This window comes from Callorhinus ursinus, unplaced genomic scaffold (assembly GCF_003265705.2).
Source record: "Callorhinus ursinus isolate GAN/ISIS: 27379988/994484 unplaced genomic scaffold, GSC_fseal_2.0 scaffold2, whole genome shotgun sequence".
Lineage (NCBI taxonomy): Eukaryota > Metazoa > Chordata > Mammalia > Carnivora > Otariidae > Callorhinus > Callorhinus ursinus.
In genome coordinates, this window is record NW_027397064.1 from 43,965,588 (window position 1) to 43,988,633 (window position 23,046).

Sequence of the window (23,046 nt, forward strand, 5' to 3'; positions counted from 1 at the left end):
TAAGAATTCCTCATATCAGTGAGATCATATGATACATGTCTTTCTCTAATTGACTTATTTCGCTTAGCATAATACCCTCTAGTTCCATCCACATCATTGCAAATGGCAAGATTTCAATTTTTTGATGGCTGCATAATATTCCATTGTGTATATATACCACATCTTTATACATTCATCTGTCGATGGACATCTTGGCTCTTTCCATAGTTTGGCTATTGTGGACATTGCTGCTATAAACACTGGGGTGCCCGTACCCCTTCGGATCACTACATTTGTATCTTTGGGGTAAATACCCAGTAGTGCAATTGCTGGGTCGTAAGGTAGCTATATTTTCAACTTTTTGAGGAACCTCCATACTGTTTTCCAGAGTGGCTGCACCAGCTTGCATTCCCACCAACAGTATAGGAGGGTTCCCCTTTCTCCACATCCTTGCCAACATCTGTAGTTTCCTGACTTCTTAATTTTAGCCATCTGACTAGTGTGAGGTGGGGTACCTCACTGAGGTTTTGATTTGGATTTCCCTGATGCCAAGTGATGGTGAGCACCTTTTCAGGTGTCTATTGGCCATTTGGATGTCTTCTTTGGAAAAATGTCTGTTCATGTCTTCTGCCCATTTCTTGATTGGATTATATGTTCTTTGGGGGCTGAGTTTGAAAAGTTCTTTATAGATTTTGGATACTAGCCCTTTATCTGATATGTCATTTGCATATCTTTTCCCATTCTGTCGGTTGTCTTTTGGTTTTGTTGACTGTTTCCTTTGCTGTGCAAAAGCTTTTTATCCTGATGAAGTCCCAATATCCCAATAGTTCATTTTTGCCCTTGCTTCCCTTGCCTTTGGTGATGTTTCTAGGAAGAAGTTGCTGCGGCTGAGGTCGAAGAGGTTGCTGCCTGTGTTCTCCTCCAGGATTTTGATGGACTCCTGTCGCACATTTAGGTCTTTCAACCATTTTGAGTCTATTTTTGTGTGTGGTGTAAGGAAATGGTCCAGTTTCATTCTTCTGCATGTGGCTGTCCAATTTTCCCAACACCATTTGTTGAAAGACTGTCTTTTTTCCACTGGACATTCTTTCCTGCTTTGTCGAAGATTAGTTGAATACAGAGTTGAGGGTCCATTTCTGGGCTCTCTATTCTGTTCCACTGATCTATGTGTCTGTTTTTGTGCCAGTACCATACCATCTTGATGATGACAGCTTTGTAATAGAGCTTAAAGTTGGGAATTGTGATGCCACCAGCTTTGCTTTTCTTTTTTCAACATTCCTCTGGCTATTCGGGGTCTTTTCTGGTTCCACACAAATTTTAGGATTATTTGTTCCGTTACTCTGAAAAAAGTGGATGGTATTTTGAAAGGGACTGCATTGAATGTGTAGATTGCTCTAGGTAGCACTGACATCTTCACAATATTTGTTCTTCCAATTCATGAGCATGGGACGTTTTTCAATTTCTTTGTGTCTTCCTCAATTTCTTTCATGAGTACTTTATAGTTTTCTGAGCACAGATTCTTTGCCTCTTTGGTTAGATTTATTTCTAGGTATCTTATGGTTTTGGGGCAATCGTAAATGGGATCAATTCTTTAATTTCTCTTTCTTCTGTCTTGGTGGTGCTGTATAGGAATGCCACTGATTTCTGTGCATTGATTTTATATCCTGCCACTTTACTGAATTCCTGCATGAGTTCTAGCAGTTTTGGGTGAGTCTTTTGGGTTTTCCACATAAAGTATCACATTATCTGCAAAGAGTGAGAGTTTCACTGCCTTGGTTTTTATTTACACTATTCTCACCCTAGATAAAATTTCCATTGCTTCTTGTTTGAATTCTTCCAACGTTTAGAAACACTGCTTCCTCGGTAACCTTGATCAGACTTCATGTCTTTGAGGAAACCCCACCAGTTGATAATCTAGTACCTGCATCTTTACATAATTAGTTACCAACTAGTCTATCTAAAAACGTGAATAATTGTGAGTGCCTGAGTGGCTCAGTTGGTTAAGCATCTGCCTTCGGCTCAGGTCATTATCTCAGGGTCCAGGGATCGAGCTACACCTCCCCAGGCTCCCTGCTCAGTGGGGAGTCTACTAATCCCTCTGCCCCTCCCCCTTCAAATAAATAAATGAAATTTTTTTTTAAAATGTAATTCAGTTATTACACAATTTATTTGTTGGTCATGCATGTCTCATCCCCCACACTAAAAGTTCCTCAGGAATAAAGATTATGTCTTCATCTTTTTTTCTACAGTTCCTCAAGTTCTTCAAGTACTTGGCAAACAGCAAGTGTTTAACAAATGCTGATGAAAATGAAAGGAAAAGTCTACAAATCATTCTCCCTTCCTTTGGGTTTGCTCTCCCTTCCTTAGTCTAACACACATACCACTTCTATATTAAGCTTCTTAGAGGACTGCATGAACCATCTGATTCCCCTGCAATTGTTCCTTCAATGTATAATGATGAAATATAAATGCCTAAGTAGAGAAGTCCAAATACAGAACATATTTCCCATCACTCTGCTCTATCTACCTTATCTTTCCTATTTCCTGAATACCCCCCTTTCTTTCTCAGCTGTGTATCTTTGCTCCAACTTCACCCTCCATTTAAATGCTCATCCATCAAAGTTCTACCTACTCTAAAAAGCACAACTCAACTGGGCTCTCATTTGTGAAGTGTTCTTGGCACCTAGCACATTCTACTTTTACCTAAGGAACTGAAATAGGTTTCTTATCTTGCCACATTTTTTTTAAAGATTTTATTTGTTTATTTGAGAGAGAGAGAATGAGAGAGAGAGAGAGAGCACGAGAGGGAAGAGGGTCAGAGGGAGAAGCAGACTCCCCGCCAAGCAGGGAGCCTGATGCGGGACTCGATCCCGGGACTCCAGGATCATGACCTGAGCCGAAGGCAGTCGCTTAACCAACTGAGCCACCCAGGCGCCCATCTTGCCACATTTTATTGAAAATTGAAAGAGATAAGAAAATACTTCTATACCTTCCTGTCCTTAATGTCTACTATCACAACCGCCATCAATAATAATCAAATAATCATAGCACTTAGGCTTAGTGCAGTAATAAATTTTCACTAAATACTAATTGAATAAAATATATTTGTTATCACTTATAAATAATGTATTTTTAGACAGTGCAGAAAGTTATACATATGTAATATTTGCTTTTCTTATACACTTCGTTATGTAAGGGATATATTGGCCGAATATATGTGAATAGAGAGTGCTACTGCTTACAAGTAAAATTTAGATTATTGACTTAATTTTGAATTTCTTCTGCAACACAAACTAGGTTTTGTTTGGGAATTTCTTTGAATGAAAATATTTTAAGTCATGGAACAACAAACATTTTCAAAAATGGTAACGAAAACTGTAAAAACTGTAACTCATTACTACTTTCTGGAGACAAATTCAGAAATAATAAAAAGCCTTTGAAATATTATAGCCATTGAGTCAGTGATGCTAATTTTAGTAACTCTCCCAATGCAAAATGAGTGACATACATACCAATCTATCTATAAAGATACTGTCTGAATAATAAACACAATCTAAAAAATATTTTAAAATTATTTATGTTTATATTAACAAAAAATGTGAAACATTAATTCATATTCTCAGAACAAAATAGATTTGTGACAAAAATAATAAAGAAATTCAGCAAAGAATACATATCCCAACTTTGTTTAAAGGGGAAAACCAACAAAACATGAAGTGATATAGAACAAAATGATAACAGAAGTTTTTTGTTTTTATTTATTTTTATTGTTTTTAAGTAGGCTCCATGCCCAGTGTGAAGCCCAGCTCGGGGCTTGAACTCACGACCCTGAGAGCCAGACCTCAGCCGAGATCAAGAGTCGGACACTTAACCGACCAAGACACACAAGCATCCCAAGAAGTTATTTTTACAAAAACAGGCTCATTTGTGATTTTAATTGTATTTTGCTTTAATGTATTTTACCATATTCTGCAATAAAACTATCTTTTTAAATATTTGGTACAAAATAAAAACATTGTTTATAGTTTCAAATCTTTTTTCAAAATGGTGGTAAGTATATAAACAATCACATATTCTTACCTGGGAGTACTTGAATATAGTTGAAAGAATATGCAGACGCTTGACTTTGAACAGTTTCAATCATACAGTTGCCGTTTGAGTTCCTCAATCACTTTCTCTCCTCTATCGGAAGGAATCACACATAACTAAAAATAAAATTAAAATTGGACTGAGTAGAATTAACCAATAATTACATTTATGTGTATTTTAATTCAGAGCTTACGGTACATATTCTAAAATTCTAAGTATGTTTCTTGTGAAAGTTCAAGAAAGTTACCTAATAAAAAAACAGTGGTAAAGCGTGTAATTTTTTTGAAAAGATAAAGTAACAGATTGCTAAATAAGGTCAAATACCAAAATTGCTAGATAATAAGTTAAGTGTTTTAACTCGGGTATGTTACTATGAAAGCACAGTGATGGCTGGTTGACAATACACCCCCCCTCCCCCTGCAGGCTTCGCAGCTAGCCCCTGCTATCTCCTCCAGTCAGCAGCTAATTAAACCAAACAAGTGCATACTCTGTCCCTGATTAAGAAGATGAAACAGAATTTTAGAAAGCACTGATCTATTTTAACTTTCATTCCACTTCCACTGCTAAGGAGAAGCATTTAGGTAACTTATCCTTCTATTCATTCTCATGCTATATGAGGCTGATTAAGATTTTTACATTTTTTATTCCAGCAGACGAAAGGAAAAAGCCTTTCCAGATGCAACACAAATTATGCCTTCCCTTAATTTGGTCACTTCAAATGTACCTCTGACATAAATTTCAAATACTAGCAAAAATATTCACAGTATAGTATCTCTTCTTGTCAAAATAGCTGTTTTTTCTGTTTTGTTTTGGCAAAAATACAAAAATGTATCTCACTCTTTTGTTCTGCTTCCTTCCATAACTTTAATACAGACTGTTGGTAAAGCCAGATCTATATTTTTGACTTTCTTAAATTTTAGACTAAAAGCAGATCTCAAATATTTTATTTCTGCCTCTTTGTGTCTAAGCCATGTGAATATTCTGAACGCTACCTTTTTCCCCCTTAGCTACAATTTTCTTTAGAAGTCTGTTTGTCTATTTTTTCATGCTATTCCGGTTCATTTTCTAACAAAACTTTAGAAAGAAAAGAAAAGATCTTCGTTTAGGTGGCCCCAGAGGCAAAGTCTGATGTAATAATTCAAGTAAATGAGTTTGTTTGGGAGACGCTAAAGGAAAGGGGTTACAGACAGATCACCAACAACATCTACCACAACAGACAATGACTGTAAAATCGAAATGAAAATATGAGCATGGTTTATTGTAAGGCCACATACGGGTATTTTATAATTTTAGTGAAAAAAAGTTTATCTACCCAGTGATGCCTATTATTTATTAAATCACATGGTACTCTCTTAGTGTTTACTAAATCTTAGGGTATTTATATGATACAATTCATTTTCTCGTTCCTCAAAATGTAAAGGCTCCATTACCACATACCTCCAGCTTTAGAATTCAAACATGACACAGCTAAAAGGTAACCGTGAAACTGTGTCATGATTTCCAAAGTGACTAACTAGATCATTTTTCTGTTTTGTCTTAGGGAGAAGGGAGAAAAGGAGAGACAAAATTAGTTCTTTTTTAACAATGATAATTTCTCTATTTTGTGCAAATATTGGTCTTATGAAAATAAGTAAGAAAGAAATCCCCCAAGATAACATAAGTAACAAGACTATTCCAAAAAAATCCCATTCCAAGATATTATAGGAAAGTAAATATTTTCCTTAAAGTGGTTAATTCAATTTAACATCCCCACAGTTTGTATTTCTATCTCAGATTGACTGAAATCCCAGTCTTACTGAGAAAATGTTTTCAGCCTAGAATATATTATGCAATGTGACAGAATAAAGAAGAGCACGAAAATACCCACATTAAAAAACAAGAATGAACTTGTGCCTACTTCTATCTTTCTTCTTGCAAGAAAATGACATATACTCTGAAGTGGATTGTTCCATGTCTGATATGATTAAATTTGTGCACATAAAGAGCATTTTCAAATATTCTTGCAAAAAATGAGATGTGCTTATGGGTTGTTCTTTTGATTATATTTTTATTTTAAAATATAAAATCTTGTTTCCAACTTGAGTGATTCTTAAAATTTTAGTATGAACATAATACACTCAATTTCATCTTATTTTGCCACCATTTATTATACGCTGATATGAAATTTGAAGATGTATGTGAAATTAAGTGATGCCAATCATTTCTTTACCAGAACCTTCATTTTTCCCAACAGTGCTAGTTTAAGAAACTAACATGGTTAACACTGCAATATGACTAGATGCTTCAATCTGTTAATGCAACATGGTATCTTTAAGTATTTCACACACAGTAAAACCAACTAAAACAAACAAGCCAGGCTAAGACATATTTCTTGTCATGAAATGAAATGGAAACCAGCATTATCATGATCTTAAAACTTTCTCAAAATCATTTTGCTACTTATTTTTCTTTTTATAGCTAGCCCCAAGAACTTAGCAATATCTCAAACTAATTTACAAAATGTTGCAAAAGAAAGTTTTCCTAGATACTCATCTTTTATTCTCTCTGGGCATCTAAATTCAAAATATACAAAAGCAGATCTTTGGCCTGTGATTTTCTTTTTCCTTTTTTTTTTTTTACTTTGTCCTATTATTTTAATTAAGTAAATACTGTAATTTTCATTCTAATTATTCAAGCAGAAACCTGGAGTTATTATAATCCCTCATTTTCTTTACCCATAGTCATAAAGTTAAATCAGAATAAATTCGATTCTACTTAATACAAAAGACCCCATTTTGTTTCTTCTCCCAGTTTACATCTTCACCAACCCATTAGCAGTCAGCCATGAGCTGACTAACAAGTAAGCTGGTCATATCACCCTCTGGACAAAGTCCAAATGACTTAGCATGCGTTAGCATCTTAGTCCAGATGCCTTAGAATCTTTTCTTAATGATGTCTTCTCAAATGTTTTCACTCTAATGCCCCAGGGAAAAGGGTATAAACTGTCATAGTGGCTTGGGGCAATCATTTCTTGTTCATTTTAGTCTTCTCACTGAGGCAGTGGCATATATATATATTCATAACTATACCCCTATGCTCTAAGGAATGTAAAGTTGGAAAATTAATTTAGTTCATTAGACAAATATTCATTGAGCATGTACTGAATACCCAATTGTATCAGTCATTCGGGAGAAGACAGTAAGTCCACGTCCACCTTTGGATTTGTCAATTGATAAGGATGATGTTAACGGCAAGTTCAAGTGCTGAAGAAACATAGAGAATGTTTAGGAAAGTCCTGCTAGAAAAGATGGAATCTGTGAACCTTCAGTTTAGAAGTCACCCAATGAAGAAACTGGGAAAGGTCATAGTTGGCAGAGGGAACATCATAAGCAAAGGCAAAGGAATAAGAAACAACATGCCACCTTCAAGGATAGGCAAGTGGTTAGGTATATAGGATTTGAAAAGAGAATGTTTACAAAATTGTTTTAGAAGAGATTTTAGCAGTAAGGTAAGGCCATATCGGGAAGGTTCTTGAATGCCATGCCGTGAAATTTGGATTTTACCCTAAAGATGGTAGGAATATGATAAAACAGGGAAATGGCGCAAGAAGATATGTATTTTAGGAAGATCATGTGGCAAATGTGGCTCTTAGGAGATCATGAAAAAGAGAAGATGAGATAAGCACACTGTTCCTTAGAAATCTATGTATATTTGTTAAATGGTAATGCAAAATAGAAATAGACTCTAGGCATTCATATTTGTAAGATGTAAACCTGGAATGGTGCTTGGGATTTAATTTATGTAGGAACGGAGCAAGACCAAGACAACTCTGGCCTTGGGCTTTCCTATTCTCAGAGATGTCAGTCCGGACCAAGAACTCCTACCATCTGTTGTCATTCAATGTGCAAGTTAAGTTCCCTTTCCTCAGCTCTCATTATGGAAAGAAAAAAGTGACAGAGGATGACACATGACAAACTATTTCAGAATTAATAACAATTTTAAATTCGCCAATTTAAAAACAAATTCAACCTATTTCTTTCCTCTGCATTTGACATGAAACTTTAGAGGTGCTTTCAAGCTGTCACCAGCAGGAAATTTTCCTAATTAGAAGAAGTAGGAGAACAATTATCAAGTCATTCACCCTTTCTGGTGAAATTGGTGGGAAACCATATTTTTCAGCCTAAGTAGGTTAAGGTAGAGCCTTTGTTCTTTTTTAACATTAACTCTTCACAAACTCTGGTCTCTCAAATATTAAGAACCTTTTATGTAAAAAACACAGCCCAGGCAATGAGATGGATCCGAATGCTGACAACAGGCGCCACAAGTTAAAAATTCATGACTTGAGTTAATGAATGATGTAGGGCAGAGTGAAATTCATAGTACGGTAGAGAAACTTTTTTAATGCAACAGGAATGCAATAAGAATAAACTAAATCTGATTAGGGAAAGGGATGGATATCTTAGCAATGTTTGGAGGAATGGGGAAAAAAGAGCAAGAGAGCAACAGGAAAGCTATTCTCCCTCAGTGAGTCATCAAAAGTTCTGGGATTTACTCTGTTTGAGCCAGGAAGGCGACATGCACATCCCCAACCAACCACTGGGAGTGCAGAGTCACTGAGTCACTTTGGCCAACCAGGGTGCATTCCTGGAGATACAGATAGGGTCAGTTCTCCTAAATCACACGGCTACTACACGAGATAAAGGTGATTCCACCAAGGAAATCTAACTTATTATAAATACAGTGGTGGGGAAATTAACAAATGAACACTAACTATACATCATATGAGTTTAGAAAGAAAGGCATAAGATATTCCATACACAGCAGTATTCATTGTGCCTGGCACATAAAAACAGGACTTAGTAATTCACAATCATTTTATTACTTCTGCTATCATTCCATACTTTCATATTCCAAAGAAAACTGCAATACGCATCACATAAATATTTGTGTTCATCTCAAATTATTGCCTTATTAATGCTTCCGAGAAGTGAAATTACTAGTTCAAAAGTATTTGCTCTTTCAGGTGTTTTCATACACATCATTAAGTTGTTTTCTAGAAAGATAAACCAACAAAGGCTTCCACCAACAGCAGATGATGATGCTAATTGCAGCCATCCTTGCCAGCAATGATTTTTTTCTTAATCTTTGACAATTTAATTGTTCAAAAATTTCTCTTTTTCTAAAATGTGTATTTCTTTAACTGTAAGTAAGGTACAACTTTAATTTATTAAATACTTCTTTTATAATTTTTATTTTCCTTTTGGTGTGTTGTCTTTATATTTTTATGAGGTTTTTTGAGATTTTGATACAAATATATACCTCAGGACCTTTGGACTTTTTATTCCCTCTGTCTTCATTGCTCTTCTCCCAAGTAACTACGTTCATCACTCAATTCCGTCATTAGATAAGGAAAGGTTGGTTTTCAGTTTCCCTTAATGTCAGTTATATATTTTACCTACAAAATAATGTCAGTTGTTAGTCCTCACTTTAAGATCTTAGCTACGAGCTCATACAAAGGCATTAAAGCAGCTAACTCATTATCAAAGATGTCAAAGAATTTTATTTAATGGTTATATCTGTCCAATATATTGTATAAATTTAATTAGTTTTAATTTTTTAATTAATCATATTATTTAGTTCTAATACTAGGATTATTTCTAAAACACTGCAAACGTGGATTTCAACACCACGTTCTTTAAAAACAGAATTTTTTCCAAATATTCTCCATATTTTAAGCTCCTTCTGTCCTTCCTTCTTCCCTCTTTTCTCCTTCTTACTTCCTCTGCACTCTTCTTTACTTCCTTTATCTCAGAAAACAAAATCATGAGTTACTATTCTTTACTGTAGCATTTTAATATATCAAAACATACTCAGGAGACTAAAAAAAAATTATAAAACACCTATGCTAAAAGCCAGCCTTAATATTTGAAGATCTTTATTACTAAAAAAGTTGCAAAACTAAATAAATATATTTCAATGTTTGTGGAAATGAAGCACCTCTTCAATAAATGCTCTTATAAAGCATTTTTGTAAATAGCCACACAATAGAGACTGCTGCAATGAAGGAAATCAAGAAACTGTGGTTGATTCCTTAATAAAAAATTGGGGCAGAAAATACTCATTAACTTGGGTTACATAAAAAGTCATTAGTTTAATTTTTCCAGTCCTGTGGAGTTTAATTTTATTCATGTTAATATCTATGAAGTATGTAATGTATTTAAAGGCAAATTTCAGTGAGCTGTAATTCAGTGTTCCTATTTCCCACAGTTGAGGTGGAGGCTGGGAAGGAGATTTTTATTCATCTTTGTCTCTACTCTGAATTAATCGCAATAAACCATGATTGGATATAATTAACTTAAATTATACAAACACTGCTCAATAAAATCTAGAAAACCTTCTGTATCAATATAATTCAGCACATAAAAAGTACATAAATGCACCTACTATTAACTAATTATTATCTTACGGATGAGGAAATATTCTTTTGAGGTGGTATCATCACAAGTATTTTATATGTTGACTGGTTATGTTTCAAGGCCTTTCTTCAGCAATCAAACATTTTCAGTGTCAAGATTTTGCAACCATCCTTTATGTTGATCTGCTATGAAATATTAGTGTACCATTTTAACCTGCTGTTCTTTGGCTCAATGGTATTTTCACCTTATAGCATACATTTCACTCTTCATTTAATTTAGTATATACATACATTGCACTTTCCTGCCATCAAGTTCCTGTGGAAAAAAAAAACAAAAAGCAAACAAAAAAAACACATTCTCATAACTGCACCCTGGGTTTTCTTTGCAGACCTATACTCCTTCCCTTCCTCCTGGTAGTTATGTTTGACTGAGGGTGGCTCTAGTGCTAGTTCCAAGACTAGCCAATGAGAGTACCAGGACCCTAGTCATAATTACTCAGGAATGGAAATGTGCACTACGTTAAAATAAGGAAAATCAAATCAGCACCTTTTTCTACAACTATTTAGAAAGAAGCAATCCCTTTTCATATGAGCTGATTAAATTGAGGACTGAAAGACCGATGGCTGTTTTGTCCTCTGGTTTCCTACCTTCAAACAAAACCAACTCAGCGAAAAACAGAGCCATGAGAGATTAACAACTGAGTACCTGGATTCAGCCTTGCCTGAAGCATCACTCTAGAACTTTAAATTATAATAACCAATATATATTTTGTTTTGTTTAACTGAATTTTAATTGGTTTTCTGTCAAACCAGCAAGCAAATGATCATCAAACAAATGATCACTCTGGAATATATGCTATTTACTAATGTATAATATATATTTTATTGAAATTTTTTAAAGGCTTTATTTATTTATTTGTCAGAGAGAGACAGCATGAGCAGGGAGGAGGGGCAGAGGCAGAGGAAGAAGCAGCCTCCCCACTGAGCAGGGAGCCTGATGCGGGACTCGATTCCAGAACCCCAGGATCATGACCTGAGCCAAAGTCAGATGCTTAACCTACTGAGCTACCCAGGTGTCCCTATTTTATTGAATTTTCATTTGACTTTCTCCAAACTGAGCTAACAGTATAAAATGGGCCAAATAATTGAACGATACATGGAAAAAAAATTTCTACAAAATTGTTATTCAGCTACTTTTTTGGTGTTTTGAAGGTATCTGCTACTGTTAGAAGCTGAAAAGGACAGGAAAGGTCAGATGAGTCTTTAGAAGATTTTTAATAATTAAGAGGGCAGAGGGGCACCTGGATGGCTCAGTCTTTAAATTACCAACTCCTGATTTCAGCTCAGATTGGAATCTCAGGGTCCTGAGATCAAACCCCGCCCCAGGGCTCTGTGCTCAGCGGGGGAATCTGCTTAAGATTCTCTTTCCCTCTTCCTCTGCCTCTTTGCCCCTGCCCTCTCAAATAAATAAATAAATATTTTTTTAAATTTTTTATTTGTTTTAAGATTTTATTTATTTATTTGAGAGAAAGAGATCGTGAGAGAGAGCACGAGTGGAGGGGAGGGGCAGAGGGAGAGGGAGAAATAGGCTCTCCGTTGAGCTTGGAGCCAATGCAGGGCTAGATCTGAGGACCCTGGGATCATGACCTGAGCCAAAGGCAGATGCCTACCCAACTGAGCCACCCAGACACCCCATAAATATTTTTTTAAAAATAATTAAGAGGGCAGAACTTACACAGTTTAAAATGTTTGCTTTTCTTTCTTTTGTTTTGTTTTTATTTTTGAAAATGTTTGTGTTTTCTTAAGAAATGATATAATATAGGGGTGCCTGGGTGGCTCAGCCAGTTAAGCATCTGCCTTTGGCTCCGGTCATGATCCCAGGGTCCTGGGATGGAGCCCCGCATCAGGCTCCCTGCTCAGTGCGGAGCCTGCTTCTGCTTCTCCCTCTCCTTCTACCCCTCCCCCTGCTTGTCCTCACTTGCTCTCTCTCTCAATCTCTCTCTCTCAAATAAATAAATAAAATCTTAAAAAAATGATACAATACAGGCTTTCATGAACTTTAGACTGGAGCGTTATATCTTAACTTCAATTGAAGACAGCATAAATGTGATTGATTTTAAAAACTGGTAAAGAAACAGATTCAGGATGGATATGAACAACTTTATAAATGTGATATGCAGTAGGTGATGTGGAGCATTTATTAATTAAAAATTACACAAGATGAATAATATCTCTTCATTCCTGATGAATTAATGTTATGTTTTACATAAAAGCAAATAAAGACCTGATTGGCAGCTTAATAGAATTATTCCTACCTGATTCTACTCTAATAAGTTATTTTCATATTTCTTTGGAACTTTTCACAAAGACAACACCTAAGTAAATACTGTGCCTTACTAACTGGTCATAGAAGTTTCTAGGGCAATTATTTATGTTGACACCTGAACCTTTAATAGCTTCTCCCTATCTGATAAGGATTTGATATCTACGTATCTGAATGGTCTATCAAAAATAAAGACTTGGAACTATCAATGTTTACAAAGCTGGAAAAATAAACCCAACTTTATGTTATAAGAGACTTAATAAGGATATATCAAATACCTGGGTTTACAATTTCACAATCTATTTTGAAGACTCAGAGCACAAAATATCATAAGGCACCAAGAAGTTCTCCCCAAATAAATGTCAGCTATAAAGAAAGTTTAGCTTAGCAAATCTCATTTTTCTTTTCCTTAAATAGGTTCAAATGTAATATGCTATCTAAATAAGCATTGTTCTCCAAAGGTACCTGATCCTTCCCTAGAATTTTCTTCTCCATTTTCCCACTCTCTTTTAGACTTCAGCTCTATCTCAAACAAAATTCAATAAACTACAATCACTGAAGAAAGAGGTCATAGACTATATGTTTGAATCATTCCTTCCCCCAACTCCACAGGACAGAGTCTATGCTATCAAATGAATACATAAAATACTTATAATAAACAAGCATTATATTTACCCAAGCTAAGAACTTCTCTTCAGCCTCCTCTGTTACACATTTTCCTCGTCAATAGGGAATTATTTCTATCCAGACAAAACATCAAAGAGACCTCTAGTTTTTCAGTTATTCTTCAGTTACTTTGTGATAAATATAGTTTCCTACCTTTCCTGTGAGCAAAGAAGACTGCAATCATCTCATTTGAACCTAATCTCCCCAAGTTCCAGAATCCAATGATATGGTTTAGCATAGATAGAGCAGGTCTTTTCTTTGTTCACAGATTTATCAAGAGTAAAACGTGTGGAAATGTCATCATAATTAGGTCAAGTCTAATTTCATTTGACAAATATTTTACATGTAAGGTAGGTCAAAGTAACCAACAGAGCACTTGCCACATGATGCTAATAATACCTATGCTTCCTCTCTCTTGGGGGTATTTTCAAAGGAGCTATCTATCTATAAAAGCACTTTCAGAAGTGTAAAGTACTATACAAATATGAGATCATGTTACTAACCGAAAAGGATGCATTCCAGGAGAAGTTATAACTTGTGCTAAAAAAGTAAAATTTACAACCAAATTCCCCTTTTCCAACAAGTGATGTCAGAGTTCCACACTTCCAAGTAAAGTCTCTGCAAAGACATTGCATAAGAATTCAACACTGAGCCATAGAGAAAAGAAGATCATGTAATATACCAAGTATATCTGATTTCCGAGCTCTAAGTAGTTAGAAGAAGTAAATGACCAAAAAGCAGTCTTTCAAATGCTCTAAATCTATTAAGTGGAAATGTACTAACGTTAGCCATAGCAGGTCCCTCCTCTGGAAAACTCCCGACTCGGTAACGCTAGCCAAACAAAGAGTTGTTAGCTCTTTGCTATGCATGAAAACACTTAAAATCGAATCAGTACAGTACATTCCTTCAGACTATGAAGACTTCATTTCATTCAGTTACTTAAGATCATATTACCAAGAGCACATCTTCTCTGTTTTGCTATAACCATTTACAGCAAAAAAAGCAAAAGGAAAGGAACAAAAGCATTCCAATCTCATAGACTAAAGCAAAAGGAAACCATGACCTAGCTACCTGTGGGATGGACTCACCTCTCTAAAACGTAACTGAAAGCTAGTGCACTAGTTTATAATAATCATGATATTATGAATATGTTCCTTCCTCATCTCTACCCAGTTTTACTCATCCAATGAACATTAATGAACACCAGCTCAGTGTTGTTTACTGGGGATACAGATGAAGTCATGAAGCTTCTCATCTAGCAGAGGAGTCAGCATGCATACGAACTCTAACTTGCTGTTATAAACGCCAAAATAGGTGTCATCCTATTAAGCACTTGCATCTAACTTAATTCTTAACATGTCTCAATGGTGATGAATGTGTAAGTTTAACTTTTCAAAATGTTTTCATGGTTATAATGACATCTTGTTTTTCAAAAAACAACCCTGTCTTCTATGTAGGGTCCTTCTTTTACCAAAAAAGAAAATCAATACTGAGAGATGAGTTACAAGCATCAGAGCCAAGATCACACCTCAGGAATTCTGACTCTTTTTATTTTCTTTTCACAACTAGAGGATAACCCTCTAGTTTGCATGCTAAAATCCTGTGTACTATTTATCACCTTATTTCACTTTTTTTTTTTTCAAACTATGACTACTGATAATACTGTTAAAGAAAAATCCTCACCTATTATGGCTAAAGCAAGCATGTGAGAAAACTATTCTACACTACAAATTTCTTATTGCCAAATGAAATAATGAAGTTTATTTTTTTCTATTAGTACCTGCCAAGAAAACCTACTACAGAAGAAAACAGACACAGTGTGAAGTCTGAAAAATAGATCAGATGCTTGTACACCAATGAAAATTGCTGCCTAATCAAGGAAACCATTCTATTCAACCTACTTACATCTTGCCAGTTGAATTATAAGTACAGCAATCACAGGCTCACTGTATATCTGAGTTAGATAAAAATTGCATCACTTTCTTTGTGCCTGGTACATAGTAAATGCTCAAGAGATATCTGGGAAGGAGTTGGTGGGGGATAGGCAAAGGAGAGCTAGAAGAGAGAAAACTCTTAATAGGTCATCAAGCTCCACCTTGCCAAAGATCAAACAAAAACAACAATAATAAAACACACATACACACTCAGTTAAATACAAGCAGCACATACATTTAAAAGCAGTATGTCTCACATTTCAAAATCTCTAACTCTGCTTTTTTGCCAGTGTTACCTGTAGTGTCTTTGAGTGCCTACTTGGGGACTTTGCAGAGAAGTAACATATTCAAGACAGCAACAATACTCTGAGAAGCGATCTTTATCACTTTTTAAAACTGAAAGAGCCTTACATATTATAGATGTCACCATTACCAAGTAAGTTTAACTCCTTGTATAAGTTATTTATATATTTTGGGGGCGCTGGGTGGCTCAGTCGGTTAAGCGCCTGCCTTTGGCTCAGGTCATGATCCCGGGTTCCTGGGATCAAGCCCCACATTGGGCTCCCTGCTCAGCAGGGAATCTGCTTCTCTCTCCCCTTCTCCCTCTGCATATGTGCTCTCTCTCTCTCTCTCTCTAGTTCTCATTCTCTCTCAAATAAATAAATAAAATCTTTTTTTAAAAAAGTTATTTATATATTTTCAAGTCCCACCTATATATTAAAATAACCCATAAAGTAATAAATGAAAATTAAGTTGAAAGGAAAATCTGCGAAGTAAATGAGGGGGGTGACAAATAAATTATGCAATGAGATCCAAGGAAACTAAGTGAGGAACAATTATTTCTCATTTGTTCAAGGCAAAAATATATGGAAGGCCAACTATGAGCAGCAGGGGGTCCTCCAACTGCTACACTCCTTGCGCCAAAGTAATTTCTCACTATACTCAAACTAGCATCTATTGCTCCCCAAATGCCTGCTGTGCCTATAAATCCATCAATAAAGGTCTTGCCCTCATCCTCCTGCCGGAGGAATAACCTACCTCAAGGCACTCAGCATAACCCTTTCCCTCTGAGGAGACTGGCCTGAGTCCCTGAGCTAAGACTAGATCATCTAAGGCTTAAGTGGGGACCTAGTGCAAAAGCTCCACCTAAACAAAACAACAGTGGATTACCCCCACCAAGAACATGTTCTACATTCTGAATTCTGACATGGAAGACAATCAAATTATTCATAACTAGAGCAGAGAACAAGCCACCTAGGGAGAAGATGCTTTACAGATGTTATCAGGCAGTGGAAGTCATAAAGAATAATGATTATGGGTGATAAGACACTGAGTCAGAAGAAGGTAAAGAAATATTACATAGAATAGAGAGAATATCCGTAGCAGCAGATAAAGCAAAGACAGGGGGAGCTACATCATCCCAATGGCAGAGAATCAACTCTGTCAAGTAGGCGGCAAGGAAGGAATTGGCTCAGAGCTGCCCTGGTTACTCCCATTTCTGAATTACAGTCCATTTTCCCTGGGTTGCCTTAAAGGCTAGACGTGTGGCTGAGATTTCTGTCTTCTTCAGTACTTAACCTTACTAAAGGTAACTCAAATGAGTCGTCTTCCCTGCATCCAAAGAACCTAACAACATCTCTTCCGCCAGGTCTCAACAGCCACCTATGTTACCAGTTTTAAAACTGCAAATGAATGAAACATCACATACAACACTGTAAAAATAATATTTTTTTACCTAACAAATTAATACACTCTGAAAAAAATCATACTAACCCAATGAAAAGAAAAGGAAATAAAGGCCACACAAATCTGTTAGGCATCTCAAGTCACTGAAAAAAGTGTCCCCTCCAAAAAATGCTCATTTGTAGACCTCTGTTCCCCTACAGCTAATTCCAAAAAAAAAAAAAAAAACCAAACAAACCTATGCTATGATTGTTCTCTTTCTTCCTAAGAACAATAAAGCACACATAATTTATCTACAGCTTCTGTATTTTCTTTATTGCGCTTAAAACATTTTGCATGTGTGTTGTTGTTTTTTTTTTAACTTGAGGCTAAGTTAAATGTATTCGTGGACTCTATCAATAGAGCAGAAAAAAATATACTTTTCAATGTTATGGATGCCGTAGCACCAAGAGAGCCCAGCCATTTTTCCTAGATTATACTCAGTTATATATGAGATTTCATTTTCCTGTATGATAAAATACTAGGTACAGAGTTTTTACCATACTTACCAAATCAAACCCTATACCCGGGAGGAAGAGTGAGAAAAGGGGAAAGAGAAGGTTGAAAGAGAAAAGAGGAAAGGAGAGGCCACAGAGAGGATGGCGAGGCACAGCTACACTGAGAAGGAGAAAGGAGGAGGGGGAGGACTGCGAGTTGCAGGGGCACCCCAGGAACATCACCAAATCCGCCCTCCCGGGCTTCACACTGGAGCCCCACCCACCCTACAGCCGAAGCACCTAGGCTTTTCCACTTTTCCCATTCAGTGATCTAGGTCACTCTTCTTACTGACCTCCTCCCTCCTCAAGCCACTATTCTGGGAGAAGGATGTAGATGCCAACGTTTCTAATTGTGCATCCCTCTTGTCGGCTTCGGTACGTACCCCTTACTATCTTGGTGCTTATTTCTGAGTTTCCAGGATAATAATGTACTTTTGTTATACTTTCCCTCCATAACTGAAACTTGACAAATAAATCCCACTCACTGGCATGGGTAGGCCCAGACTGCAAAAGAACACCTGTGAAAGCCCCAGGTGTCTACCTATTAAATGCCATCTGCTTCTCCGTGGTTAGGCCATACCCACAAGCTAAAGCTCCCTGTTGCTTCACCCTGAATCCTGGAGCTAATATATTTCCTCAGAAGCGCTTGGAGGTGGTCTAAAATAACCTTGGACACTATGCTTCTGTCTACCCAGTGGAGCTCAACTGTCTGACCTACAGCTGAGGCAACTTCCCCACACCTGCCCTCTCCTCTACCCATCCTAGCGCATTCACACAGACACGGACAAGTGCGAACAGAAAAACTGGAAATACTGTTCCAGTAACCACAATCCATTCATGTAACCAATATATATTGAGTGTTAGGGATGTGTCCAGACAGTAGTGACACAACAGTAGACAAGTAGATTCTTCACCTTCAAGGAATTTGTGTTCTATTTATCTGCACAAATAAACTAAAATTTGTAATTACATATAAAGGTAAAATCATTGTCCATTTGTTACTACAACAAATAAAAACATGTGCTTTCTTTTTATACTTCCTAGAGGTAGAACATTCAAATTAGTTGGGCATTAGAACACAAACGCCGATGCTGAGCACATAGTAGAATGAACCCAGTACTCTGACCATGCTACTTGGAACGTAAAATCTTTAGAATCCATTGGGAATTCTCTCCATAGCTATTTCTGTCCTAGTAAGTAGCCCAGGTAATCCTGGGGATGAGGAAGTGGTCAGTGGGCCCTTCTTAGTGGGTGCTAAGAAACCCAGTGTTCTCAGTGTAATGATTCCCTCCATGTAACAGAAATTTGAACCCCCACATGGAAAATCAACAAGGCTTTCCCTGGGATTTGCAAGCACTAAATCGCAAAAGGGCTTCCTATTACTTGAGCACTGTGAGCAGGATGATTGGATAGGAAACAAGGATTTATGTATTTAACTATAGTAAATGATTCTTCTGAGCAACCTAGAGGGAGGTCAGCTAGTTCTAAATGAGACAGATGATAAAGTAGTAATAGCATACATTAAGCCCACTGCATGGAAATTGAAGATTTTACTATACCTTTTGAAAAACTGCAATATTAGATTTGGTATGTTTAATGGGACACAATCTATAAAATTCAATAGAACACAGGCATATGAAGTATGACGAGCAAGTCACTGCCACTGGTCAGCACGCAAAGTGTCACGAATCAGGCACATCTAAATAAGCTCTCATCTTCATAACCACCAAAGCTGTTCTGCTACCAAATTTCTCACCTAGGAAAATGCTAACAACTTTTCAACTCACATCACACTTCTTCCTTTTACTCAACTTTTTACACCCTGTCACCACATCTTGGGCATTTCCCTTTTAAAAGAGCTCTAGGGACACCTGGGTGGCTCAGTCCTTAAGCGTCTGCCTTCGGCTCAGGTCATGGTCCCAGGGTCCTGGGATCGAGCCCCACATCAGGCTCCCTGCTCCGCGGGAAGCCTGCTTCTCCCTCTCCCACTCCCCCTGCTTGTGTTCCCTCTCTCGCTGTGTCTCTCTCTGTCAAATAAATAAAATCTTTTAAAAAAATAAAATAAAATAAAAAAATAAAAGAGCTCTAAAATCTATTCTGTCTTCTCCATCCCACTGCCAGACACTAACAACCCTTGACCTTGACAACCAGACTAACTCTCCTTACTTACACTGTTTCTCCTACTCCTTGTTCTACCCTCTGGCAGCTGTAGTTCAGAAATGCTAATCTTGATCTGGCCACTCACCTGTTAACCATCTGTCAACGCTTCCTTGAAATTTTCAGGGTAAGTTTTATACTTAATTCAGTCCCTGCAAACACCCTAAACTCAACTCTAGGTCAACCATTTCTTGATGTGCATCCATTGCTTTTGATAGTTCCTGTCCACTGGACTCAATTCCCCAAGTGACCACAAAGTTACTGCACAGCACCTACAAATCCACATTTCACTGCATATCTTTTACAGACTAGAAGTGTCACACACAGAGACATACTATCATTGTTCAAAGGTACAACAATGAATACTTGAAAGTACCAAAGGCAATTAAATGTTATAATTCTGAAATTCTTGCAACAAAACTGACAAAAACAATGTTTTCTAGAAGAAAAAAGCAGGCAATGATATTAATAGAAAAGATTGAGAAATAGGAAGGAGATACTTTTTCAAAATGTAATGCTTCCACAGCTCCTGGGAAATTAAGAGTGGGAAGGGCTTTCCAATAACTTAAGACAGCTATATCGTCACCTGTCTTTACAAGCCATGTTTTTTTAATTATTATTATTAGTCAGAACCCTCCTCCTACCAAGCATTGGTTTCCTTTTCTGAATTATATTCCCTTTAACTGGTTAGAAGTAACTGCTGATAGTTCTCCACATGCCTCAAGTTTTATATATTTGGCGGGAAAAGCCACTATGCAAAGAATGATCATACTCTCTTGGCCGGTAGTACCTATAGGCCTTCTAAATCAGAAAACAGAGGAATAAACAGAACGAAAAGATCCATGCTCCTTAATGTTCAGGGGCTCGTGAAAGAAATACAACCATTTAATATCTTGACACATGGCTAGGAGGACTGAAGCTACTCTTTTTGTGAAGAGCCTGAAGTCATCTATGAATTAAATTTAAGACTTAGAAGAACAAGCGACAAATGATTAACAGGTTTATTTGTAAGTTCTGCAGGCACTAATAAGGGAATAAACTTCACATCTGTTCAGTGTCAAAAAGAATCATAAATCTTCCACTGTTTTGTTTTGTTTATAAACATGTACGGGTGAGTAAAGCAGTATCAATAATAACATTTGCAAAAATAAAAGTCAGCTAGATATGTGGGAACCCTGTTTCTCAAAATGAATTCTGAGAAACACTAGTTCTATGAAATATCAAGTTTTACACACATACACACACACACACACGTAAGGGTTCTAAGTCAAATAAGTTTGGAAAACATTTGGATAAACAGATTTAAACAATGCTTTCACTCTGGTATTTCTCATGTTTTTAATATATTATTATGTATTTTGAAGCTCCAAAAGTATATCATGATTCTTTATTTCACCAAGAAAACACTTTCTCATGAGGTATCTCCAGAGTTTTATTAATAATACTCTTAGAAAAATGAGGAGCTAGAGATGATTTCATAATTAACACTTTTATTTTCAGAAAATGAGTCAATTATTACAACTAAATTGTTAACAGAAAAGCAGAAGGATCTGACATACAACTAGATATGAGCTTATAAAATTAGGTTCATAAAGTAGCTATGAAATAATTTTTATTTTTTAAAATTGAGCTGACTGTATATATCAGTATTCATATTGAACATTTTGTCAGTAAGAAGTAAGTTTAGAATTAAATTTAAAAGTAGAATTAAATTTGGAAAGGTAGGCAATCATGAGGGGAACTAGGCTCTATTCAAAGTCTCTTTGAATTAAGAAAAAATTTTATTGAACATAAATGACATGCACATTTTCCTAAAAGAAATGTGCCTCCTCCCCATTAGAACAGGATAATTATCACCATACACATACATCAAAGGCACGATAAGCACCAAGTTGCATTCTAAACCAAGTCATTAAAAGCTGCATGGATTAGCGTCAATTTGCCCCAACAAGTTTTTCTTCTCAATTAATCTGCAAAAGAGAATTATATCAATTTGCTTTAGGTGTGAACGTCTGACAAATTATAACAAATTTCAAATGTGTAATGTCCAAGAATATCCTCCATATTTTTTCCATAATGATATTAATGATAAAGTCATAATGTCGTCTCAAAATGCAAATAAGATCAAATCATTCGATGGCTTCTGCTCACACAGACTTACAAGCCCTACATGAGCTAGCTCATGCTTTCTCTCCCCCTCTCTCTCTCTCCCTCTCTCTCTGTCTCTATCATCTATCTTCTTCTCCCTCCTTCCTTCCTCCTACATTCCATCCACATAAGTCTTGCTCTGCTTCAAACAAGTCATAATCATTCCTATTTTAGGGTCTTTACTTGAGCCCCTTTCCTACACCTGCACATAAGCTTTTGCACCTTTCCATCATTTAACCTTCTGCTCAAATGTCACCACATCTAAGAGGCATTCATTCCTTGACTACTGTTTAATAATTCCACACTGCCATGCCCTCTTCCCTTACCCTGTTTTATTTTCCTTTCTAGCATTTATCAGTAGTTTAAATTTTCATCATTTTTTATTGTTTGTTTCCTTCACTAAAATAAGAAATGTGGTCTTATCTTTCTTCCTTACTATTAAAAAACATGGTTTCAAATCTAGTTGTATATTAGAAACACCCTACGAGCTTTTAAAATGCACAAATGCCTGGGTGCTATGCATTTCTAATTTCAATGACCTAAGATCAGGCATAGGCATTAATGTCTCTCGAAAATAACTAGATAGAAAGATGCCTGGTATATAATAGGTGAATAGATGAGTGAATGATTTACACAGATGAAGACACCTATTTCCTATCAAATACATTTACAGAGCACAACAAACTTGGAGTGCTGCATATAGTATTTAGCCATTAATATCTAATGGTCACAATATCTATAAATGTCATCTGCTTGATATGACTTTAAACTTTAAAGTCATTTACTTTAAACACTTTCAATTGCTAATTTTGGGGGGGAAATAATAAGTTTTCAGGCTTATGCCACCACAGAAGAGGAGCTACATGCTATGATTGTGTTGAATGGTAACAGTCTTCAGTTGCATGGTAATTAAACTACTGGTGATATATTAAATCCAAAACTGTTACTTGAGCTACTTACCTTTCAATTTTTATAATCAGATAATAAAATGAAATATCAACTTCCACAATAAAATGCCTAGAAGGTAGTTTGTGGTTTATTGCCCTGCACTAAAGTAAGTATGCCATGCTTTCCTATCCTTCCAAAAAGAGCAGCCAAATGGTTTCTCTTTAATCTCTTCCTCCAGCATCTCTTCAG

At 36.3% G+C, this 23,046-nt stretch overlaps 1 protein-coding gene across 7 annotated transcripts in view; it reads right to left on the minus strand.

The window, feature by feature from the left end:
• The window catches only part of GULP1 (GULP PTB domain containing engulfment adaptor 1), a 248,835-nt gene that overhangs the window by 160,528 nt on the left and 65,261 nt on the right, over nt 1–23,046 (minus strand). For 5 of the 7 annotated variants that reach the window (XM_073881435.1, XM_073881411.1, XM_073881427.1 and 2 more), the window contains exon 2: nt 4,060–4,184. The exons of 1 other annotated variant lie outside the window; for it this stretch is intronic. The gene's annotated coding sequence lies outside the window, so the exon portion shown is untranslated. Of the gene's footprint in view, nt 1–4,059; nt 4,185–9,366; nt 9,503–23,046 lie in introns of all 7 variants that reach the window. One more of the 7 variants, XM_073881415.1, reaches the window with a different exon arrangement.